The sequence below is a fragment of the Sphaerodactylus townsendi genome, linkage group LG03 (assembly GCF_021028975.2).
Source record: "Sphaerodactylus townsendi isolate TG3544 linkage group LG03, MPM_Stown_v2.3, whole genome shotgun sequence".
Classification (NCBI taxonomy): domain Eukaryota; kingdom Metazoa; phylum Chordata; class Lepidosauria; order Squamata; family Sphaerodactylidae; genus Sphaerodactylus; species Sphaerodactylus townsendi.
The window spans coordinates 53,543,806-53,552,428 of record NC_059427.1 but is presented as its reverse complement, the minus strand read 5'-3'; the positions used below and the strand labels follow the sequence as shown (position 1 = coordinate 53,552,428).

Genomic DNA, 8,623 nt, shown 5'->3' with positions numbered 1-8,623 from the left:
GAGTCTTAGTAGACCACAAACTGTACATGAGTCAGCAGTATAATGCGGTGATCAAGAAAGCCAATGCGATTCTGGGCTGTATCAATAGGAGTATAGTGTCTAGAACGAGGGATGTAATTGTACCTCTCTATTCTGCATTGGTTAGACCTCACCTGGAATATTGTGTACTGTTCTGGGCACCACAATAGACCTCACCTGGAATATTGTGTACAGTTTTGGGCACCACAATTCAAGAAGGATATTAACAAACCGGAATGGGTCTACGGGAGGGCAACTAAAATGGTAAAAGTGGAATCCATGCCCTATGAGGAGAGACTTAAGCAGTTGGATATGTTTGGTGAAGAGAAGGTTAAGAGGTGACATGATAGCCATGTTTATATATTTGAAGGGATGTCATGTTGGTGAGGGAGCAAACTTGTTTTCTGTTGCTCCAGAGATGAAAACCAGGAGTAATGGTTTCAAGGTGAAGGAAAAGAGATTCTACCTAAACATCAGGAAAAACTTCCTGACAGTAAGGGCTATTTGACATTGGAATGCACTACCTTGGAGTGTGGTGGAATGAATCTCCTTTGGAGGTTTTTAAAGAGAGCTTGGATGGCCATCTGTCAGGAGTGCTCTGACTATGTGTTCTTGCATTGCAGGGGATTGGACTTGAAGGCCCATGGGGTCTCTTCCAACTCTATGATTCTAAACCAAGGGTTCAAGAGTAGGCATTTCAGCAGCATGTGTGAATTTGATGGAACATGGATGTATTCATTCATTCACTCATTCAAATATTTGTACCCCACAATGTCAAAGTGGGGGAAATTACAACAAAATTCTAGGATGTAAAAACACTAAACAATCACAAAACTACAAATATACGTGGTCCTAGTAAGGCAGTAGCAGGATAGCTTCTTCCAGCCTACAAGAAGATTACTGGTATTTTGTCAGCGAATGGAGAGGAGACATGTCAAACCAAAGACTTAATTTGCCGAGGTGATTTGAGTAATGGACGGAATAATCCACTTTGCTGTGTGTTCACCTGTGCCGTCCATCCCACATCACAGTTGATTCACCTTTCCTGTGGAGTCTTTTCCTCAGATTGCTAAAAATGAACAAAGGCCTCCCTATTTTTTCATGAATGTCATGTATGCTATATGAGCAAGAACACAGTGTCATAGGGTTACCAGTTCTGAGTTGGGAAATTCCAGGATATTTTTTGAGGGTGGAGCCTGGGGGGGACGGGTATTTGTATGGATTACTATGTGCGGTTTCACTAGAATACTACTCCCAATCTGCAGTTGGTTCAAGATGGAACTTGGCATGTTGATGCCATACAGTCCACCATTCAAAGCAGCCATTTTCTGCAAGTAAACGGATCTCTGTCATTTGGAGACAGGGTTTTCAGCTTTGAGCTGGGAAATACCTGCAGATTTTGGGAATGGAGCCTGAGAAGGGCAGGGTTTGAGGAGGGGAGCGAGTTCATTAGCATATTATGCCACAGAATCCACTTTCCAAAGTGGCCATTTTATCCGGATGAAGTGAGCGCAGATGTAATAGTAGGAGGTCTCCAGTCCTCACCTGGAGGTTAGCAACCGCAACAGCATGGTTAGTGAAGCCCAGTGAAAGGAGCTATCTTTGTGAGAAACAACTGGTGGGGCTTGTGGATTTCATTAAGACTTCCTTATCTAGAATACTAGATAAAACCCCCCATAATTGGTTGCCGGTTTGCAAATCACATCTAATTTGAACCAAACACAATTTTTCAGCGCCACTACTGATTTTGGATGACGCTGTAACTAAACAACAACACACAGTTCCCCCCCCCCCCCCTTCCTCCTCCTATAATCCCGGAGTGTGCTGAGATTTCCCATACAGAAGCACCTTCTGGCCATCGGCGGAGGGTGAGGCGCTCTCTCGCCCACTCTGTTTCGATGCAAACCCGTCCCATTGGCACCAGCCGGCCTTGTGGGAGGGGGCGGCAGAACAGCCTCATCAGCCATCCCTTTTCTGTCGGAGGACGGAGAGGCTCCCTCGGGATCTTCGCCTTTAAGGTCCGAACGAGGAAGAGCGAAGCAGCCAGAGCGACGTGGTGCTGCTGCTGCTGCTGCTGCTGCTCTCCGTGGGGCTGGAGCCCCAGGGCTGCGGGAGCAGGTGTCGCCAGCGGCAGAGGTAGGGTGGAGGTCCTGTGGGGATGCTGTGGGGAGATCGGCCGTGCTGCAGAGCAGCTGGGAATATCCTGCAAGGCCTGCTCCGGAGAGGAGGAGGGAGGGGGCCAAACGGGAATGCAAGGCTGGCTGGCAGGCAGCGCTGCGGCAGTGGGGATGCGTGCGGGCAGAGATGGCGCACGGGGGGAGGTGGGGCGATCTTTTCCTCGGGAAGGAGTGCGGGCGTCAGGAGGCGACGGAGATCGGATCGCCCATGAGGGTCGAGCGCGCCTTTCTTGCTCGGACAGGCTTTCCCTGAGCGCCGCTTCCGACCTGGGCGAGCCGGGGACGCGGTCGTGGCTGTGCGGAATCGGCAGGCCGGTGGCTCGGCCGGTTCTCCATCCCCGCGCGGGGGCTGACTGACCGGGCCTCAGATCGGGCTGCGTGTCGGGGACGGTGGCGTTTTGCAGCGTCAGTGCCGAGCGGCGCTGCGGAGACAGCGTTTGCCAAAGGGGTTTTGATTTCTCACGGTGCGTTCCCACGTACGGCGGTCTGGGTTCCTAAAACGACTGCCCCCCGGAGTAACGTGGTGGGATTTGGTAAGTGCGTCTGTGCGGAGTGTGTCCCTCCTACGGCAGTACCACACTTGCGCTTTTCCTTTCTTGACCTAGCAGCTTGGCATGTTGATGTGCAGCCTGGTAAAGCTAAGCTGCTTTAGGGCTTGGGCGGCCAGAATCAAGCAGTGGTAAAGAGTTAGTGCCCATTAAGTCAGGATAAGAGCGTCTGATCTCATGAATGAATTCTGGATTTGTTTTGGCTCATGACACTCACTCAGCGTACTCTGTGCTGCTTTTAGCTTTGTGCTACAAGAACTCAAAACAGCATTTTGATTAGAGCAAATTCCTGTTTCCCACTAGTTTTCATATAACACCTCAGAACCCTTTATCCTGTGCCGTGTGAGAAAATGCACCATTCTGTTGTATGTTATGGATAGCTAGTGTTATGGTCACTAGGATCTGATGCGAATAACACCAGAGACATCTGTGTTACTGAGAAATTAAGATACAAGGCAGTATGTGTTTTATTTTGCATTCCGAGCTGAGGCTTCAGCCGTCAGAAAAGTAACTTTGTAGAGCTCTGAACAAATGGTATTTAGAACTTTCTCCTCCCCAAGCAAAATGTTTGACAGGTCTCTCTATATAGATTACCTGCTAAAAGACTTGTGCCCAGCATTTGAGGTTTCCAGGTTGACTAACAGTAACAACTTAAAAGCGATACATAAAATCAAGCGTTTAGATAAGCACAGATAGGGGAGGGAAGAATCGGCCTAGGCCAGTGGTGGCGAACCTATGGCACTCCAGATGTTCATGGGCAATTGGCCATGCTGGCAGAGGCTGATGGGAATTGTAGTCCATGAACATCTGGAGTGCCATAGGTTCGCCACCACTGGCCTAAGACATGTCTGCTTTATACCGAGCCAGACTCTTGGTCTGCCAAGGCCTGCGCTGTCAGCAGCAGCTCTCCAGAGTCTCAGGTAGAGGTCTTCCACGTCACTTATTCCTTTGACTGCAGAGGCCAGGGGCTGAACTTGCGACCTCTGCATGTGAAGGGCAGGATCTAGTGCTGAGCTGTGGCCCCTTTCTGGAGTAGTTACCTCCCTGTTGGAAAAAGAAACTCTGGTCTTCCTTGGCATAAGCAGGGATACTTAACTACTTTACTAATAAGTTGGCAATTAACATAATATAGTCATGTTTAACCTGCACATCTGGTTTAATGCAGTGTTGTAATCTGATGTTTTCATAATTCATTCAGTTTAAAATCTATAAAGGATTTTAATCACTTTTCCCTGCCCCCAAAAGTAGGTGTAACTGTTCACTAACCTCCTCAGAACAGTATACTAAGCACCTTCCTCCCTGCCACACCTTAAAGCACATTGTGTCACTAAGCTCTTTTGTAGCAGACGGCGAGGCTGTATTTCCCTCACTTTTTGCACAACTGGCAATCCTATGAAGGACAATTACACCCTTCCTACCCCTCCCCCCTTGCTGGATGAAACAACTACTTCATGGACGAAAGCATGCTTACCATTATTTACCTTGGAAATGAGAAAAATAACACAGAAGTCCAGTGGCATCATACAAACTTTAAAGAAATGGTTCCCCACTCCAGGTTTGAAGGGAACATTTTAACTATTCCTTCCCTCTGAGCAGGAGACTTCCAGAACCACCCTGTCACCTTTCGAAATGCTAATACAGGTAGTGTGAGACAATGGGATGGGTTAAGCCCCCCCTCCTTCTCTAAGCAGGTATCACAGACTTGGAGGTTTTCAAAAAGGTAGAAGGCCTCAGGAAAAAGAAATCTGGATCCAGCAGGAAAAGCTTCCTTGACCCAGACAGACCAGGTCCAGGGGGTGGGGTCTGGGAACTGATAAGAACCTTGGGGGCAGAGAGGAAGCCCTCTTCTAGCTGAGACCAGGGAAGGGGACAGAGCTCTTTCCTGGAGTCTGGAAGGGACAGCTATTTTGACTGCGTGCTCACCTAAGGAGCTGAAGGCCTTTTCCCAGGTAATGGAGAATCCGTAGGCAGTTGAAATATCCTAAGTTTAAGAGCCTGCCCTATTTTCAACAACTGATAGAGTATGTATAGAGAACCAGAAGAAATGTGTTTATGCCTCATTTCTTTTGAATCCTTTGCTCAGTCTGGTACTGTGCTAGAAGTATGCTTGTAAACATTTTATTTTTAATAAATATTTTTTTAACATTGCATGCTGGTATCAGTTCTATGTACCACATAGAGCTCCAGCATCTTAAAGGAGGGCACCAGGGGGAAGGCTGGCAGTTGGCAAGAAGTTGTTCCTCCAGGGCACACCAGGCCACCCTGTGGTACCCAGGAGTGGGGAAATGGGAGACCCAGAGACTGGGCCTCAAAGCTGGAAAGGAAGCTTAGGGGCCCTCTTACCCTTCCCTATGGGAAATTCATACAAAGGTCAGGTGATGGCAGCAGAGAGAATGTCCTTTGCAGGAGAAGTTGGGAACCCCTGAAAGAGGGCAGGTGGAAGAAGACTTACAAGTCAAACCAAGCCTGTTCCGCCACGGAGACTAATAATACTTACTTACATAGGAGCTATAATGAGTCACAACTCCCTTCTGTTATCTGTGATTAATTTGGACCATTTAAAATATAAGAATGTTTAAGAAACTAAGAATATACATGTTCTAAGCTGAAGATGCTTAAACAGCTTGAGGGAACAAAGGAAAGGGGGAAATGTCAGAGCACTGTCAAACAGGTGCCTGATCAGCAAAATCTAGTTGACAGTTATCACATGACCTAGCCTCATTCTGAGCTTAATTGATGCTGCATTATGATTGGACAGTATAATGTATATAAGGCTGAACTGTACATAGCTCTGAGAGACACTTGTCTTCGCACTGCCTGGCGGAGCACTTTGTGAAAACAACTTTGTGAACAGTAAAAGCTTCTGTGAAGCTGAGCTGCTGTGTGTGTTTGAGTTCCTACTGAGTTCCAGTGAGTTGTGCTACCCTGCTACCCGGGGTTTTACCCCATCCTTCACAGGAAAACCATGTCCTGACCCTACTCTAGGTACTTCAAGCTCTTCTTGATGTTGCTGTAAATGCAGTTCATCATTACTATGCATCTTTACCCGTACCTCATGATGGATGCATATTCAACCAGTGCTTCACCAGCTGCATTGGCTCCTGGTGGAGTACTGAATTAGGTTCAAGATTTTGCTTACCTTTAAAGCCCTAAACAGTCAGAGCCATTGTATCTACAGGACTATCTCTCCTAATATGTCCCTCAAAGAGTGCTGCATTCAGTGAATGAATGACAATCTACTGGTGATCTCTGGCCTGAAAGATGTCCAGATGGCCTCAACCATAGTCAGGGTGTTTTTAACCCCAGTCCAAGCCTGAGGGAGCATGCTATCTGACGAGCCCTGAGCCCTGTGGGGTTCTCATTGTTGGGAGAGTTTTAATCTGAAATGCCCATTTGTCTAAAGGTTCTGAATGCATCCATTTATCTCCAGTTTGCTTAGCATCCCTTAATTTTTTTCCAGTGTAGATTATATAATGTGTCCTGAGATGCATTAAGAGAAAATTTGCCTGCAGTGGTAAAAAAAGCAGCATGCACTTGTTGGCCAGGGTTGTAGAAGTGTGTATGGCCCCTCAGTGTTTGCAGAAGGAGGAAGCTTTTTTTGTGTCAGAAGGGAAAGAAAGGGGAAAAGTCATTTTAAGACAGAAGAAGTTTCTCACTAAACATCAGAATAGTATCAATTATGTTTTACCACTGAGAGGAAATGACTGGGGAACAAAATTCCTGGGGCACTGGAGAGGCAGACAAGGCGCTGCCAGTATGGGGCAATAAATTCTGTCTCTTTTATTGAGATAGAAGAAAGGGAAGAGAGATCTTCGATTAGTCATAATCTTTCAGCCAAATCTGCCTCAAGTGGTTGTTTTGAAGATAAGGTCTTTGTGCTCCTTGGAGACTTTGTGCTCCTTGGAGGAAAGAAGAAGACTTTGTGCTCCTTGGAGGGAAGAAGAAGAAGAAGAAGAGTTTGGATTTATATCCCCCCTTTCTCTCCTGCAGGAGACTCAAAGGGGCTGACAATCTCCTTGCCCTTCCCCCCTCACAACAAACACCCTGTGAGGTAGGTGGGGCTGAGGGAGCTTGAGAAGCTGTGACTAGCCCAAGGTCACCCAGCTGGCGTGTGTGGGAGTGCACAGGCTAATCTGAATTCCCCAGATAAGCCTCCACAACTCAGGTGGCAGAGCTGGGAATCAAAACCGGTTCCTCCAGATTAGATACATGAGCTCTTAACCTCCTACGCCACTGCTGGAATATAAAATGTGAGGAGTGGAATGGGGAAAAGTTGGTGGTGTTGCATGTATAAGCTAATAATAATCCTGTTTGTACTAATGAATGGTAAGTCCTGATTTGTTTTTCATGATATCTAGATTGGTTCTTGGTGGTGTGAGGGGAACCTGAAGGGAATCTTTTTTTTTTTGAGAGACACTGGGGGCTATTGACAGCTCTCATTTAACTATTTCCTTCAGCTGTATCTGTATAGCACAGTGGTTCTCAACCTTCCTAATGCCGCGACCCTTTAATACAGTTCTTCATGTTGTGGTGACCCCCAATCCTAACATTTATCCATTTTACAGATGGAGAACGCTGATGCTGAGAGTCTTAGGCGACCCCTGTGAAAGGGTCATTCAACTCCCAGGTTGAGAACCACTGGTATAGCAGTTCCAAAGTATATTTTTACTACTCATATCTGTCTCTACTTCTGAACACTGAGAAATTCCAGGGGTAATTCTACAGGATTTAATTTCTTTTGAACAAAAGAGAGTTGACTTAGGATATCATAATGTATACTCGATGAAGAAGCAGATCATAATGGGAGCAAGCTGACTCCTACAGCTGGCAACAAATCTGCCTGTCTGGCATCAGATGACCAGAGAGAAGCTGTACACAGTTACTGCTAAAATGTGCTAGGTATTGAGCATGATGGAAGGTATCTTCCCCATGCTTCATCCTACCACTTAATTTTTCTCACGCCCTTTCTTTTTTCTTTTTTTCAAAAAAGCTTCAGATAATCATCTAAGATGGAGGTTTATAGTTGCTACACCCAGAAAGAGAAGATAATTGGAGCAAAGTGAGATCTGTCTTTAAGATTTTTAAGATCATTCTGAATTTTGGCTTTTCAGGGGAATAAACAGCACTTATTTTTTAAATTTTTAATTGCAAGCTCCAAACTGAAAAGGAATCATATAGGTATATAACAATGTTAGCAAGCCTACACATAGGCATCTATAAAAGGTTCCAAATATTAAAAAATGTGTCCGCATGCAATTGTCATCCTAAATGCCTTATTCTCAAATATTGATAAGGTTGTAAATTCTTCAGTCCGTTGGATTATGGAAGATGGGCATTTATTTCCTCAGCGTTATAATATAAGCCTTTTAGCACCAGTAAAGACTCAGAGGCCCATCTTTGTCGACCATCATTTGTCCTCCAGGAGACAGGCTAATAGTTTAAAAGTGAATAAGCATTGTGAATATTTTAAAGAAAGGAATAAACATGATCTTGACATGACTAGACATTCCTTGCAATTACCATGCTATCTATCCAAGTAGTAAACTATGGCAGGACCAGAAAATGACTTGCAGTGCTGATATGGTCAGGAAGCTCAGTTTTGACTAGATAAATGTAGATAGACAAGGCAAGTGGTTGTTCGAGCAGAAAATGAGACAAGGCCTGTGTTTGGTGAGGGGTTGCATTCCCTCCATAGTTCCAGTGGTGGTAGAGGAAAGTCCTGTGAAGTCTCAGCTGACTTCTGGCAACCCCTGGTGGGGTTTTCAAGGCAAGAGATGTTCAGAGGTGGTTTGCCATTGCCTATCTCTGTACAGTGATCCTGGATTGCCTTGGTGGCTTCTCATCCAAATACAATCTGGTTCGATTGTTGTAAGATACTGT

The 8,623-nt window shown here is 45.8% G+C and overlaps 1 protein-coding gene across 2 annotated transcripts in view; it reads left to right on the top strand.

Moving 5' to 3' along the window:
• Window positions 1-1,855: 1,855 nt before the first annotated feature.
• The window catches only part of LOC125429424 (monoacylglycerol lipase ABHD6-like), a 29,019-nt gene continuing 22,251 nt past the window's right edge, over window positions 1,856-8,623 (top strand). Inside the window, exon 1 of one of the 2 annotated variants that reach the window (XM_048490537.1) lies at window positions 1,856-2,154. The gene's annotated coding sequence lies outside the window, so the exon portion shown is untranslated. Of the gene's footprint in view, window positions 2,155-2,500; window positions 2,729-8,623 lie in introns of those variants that run through there. The other variant, XM_048490538.1, reaches the window with a different exon arrangement.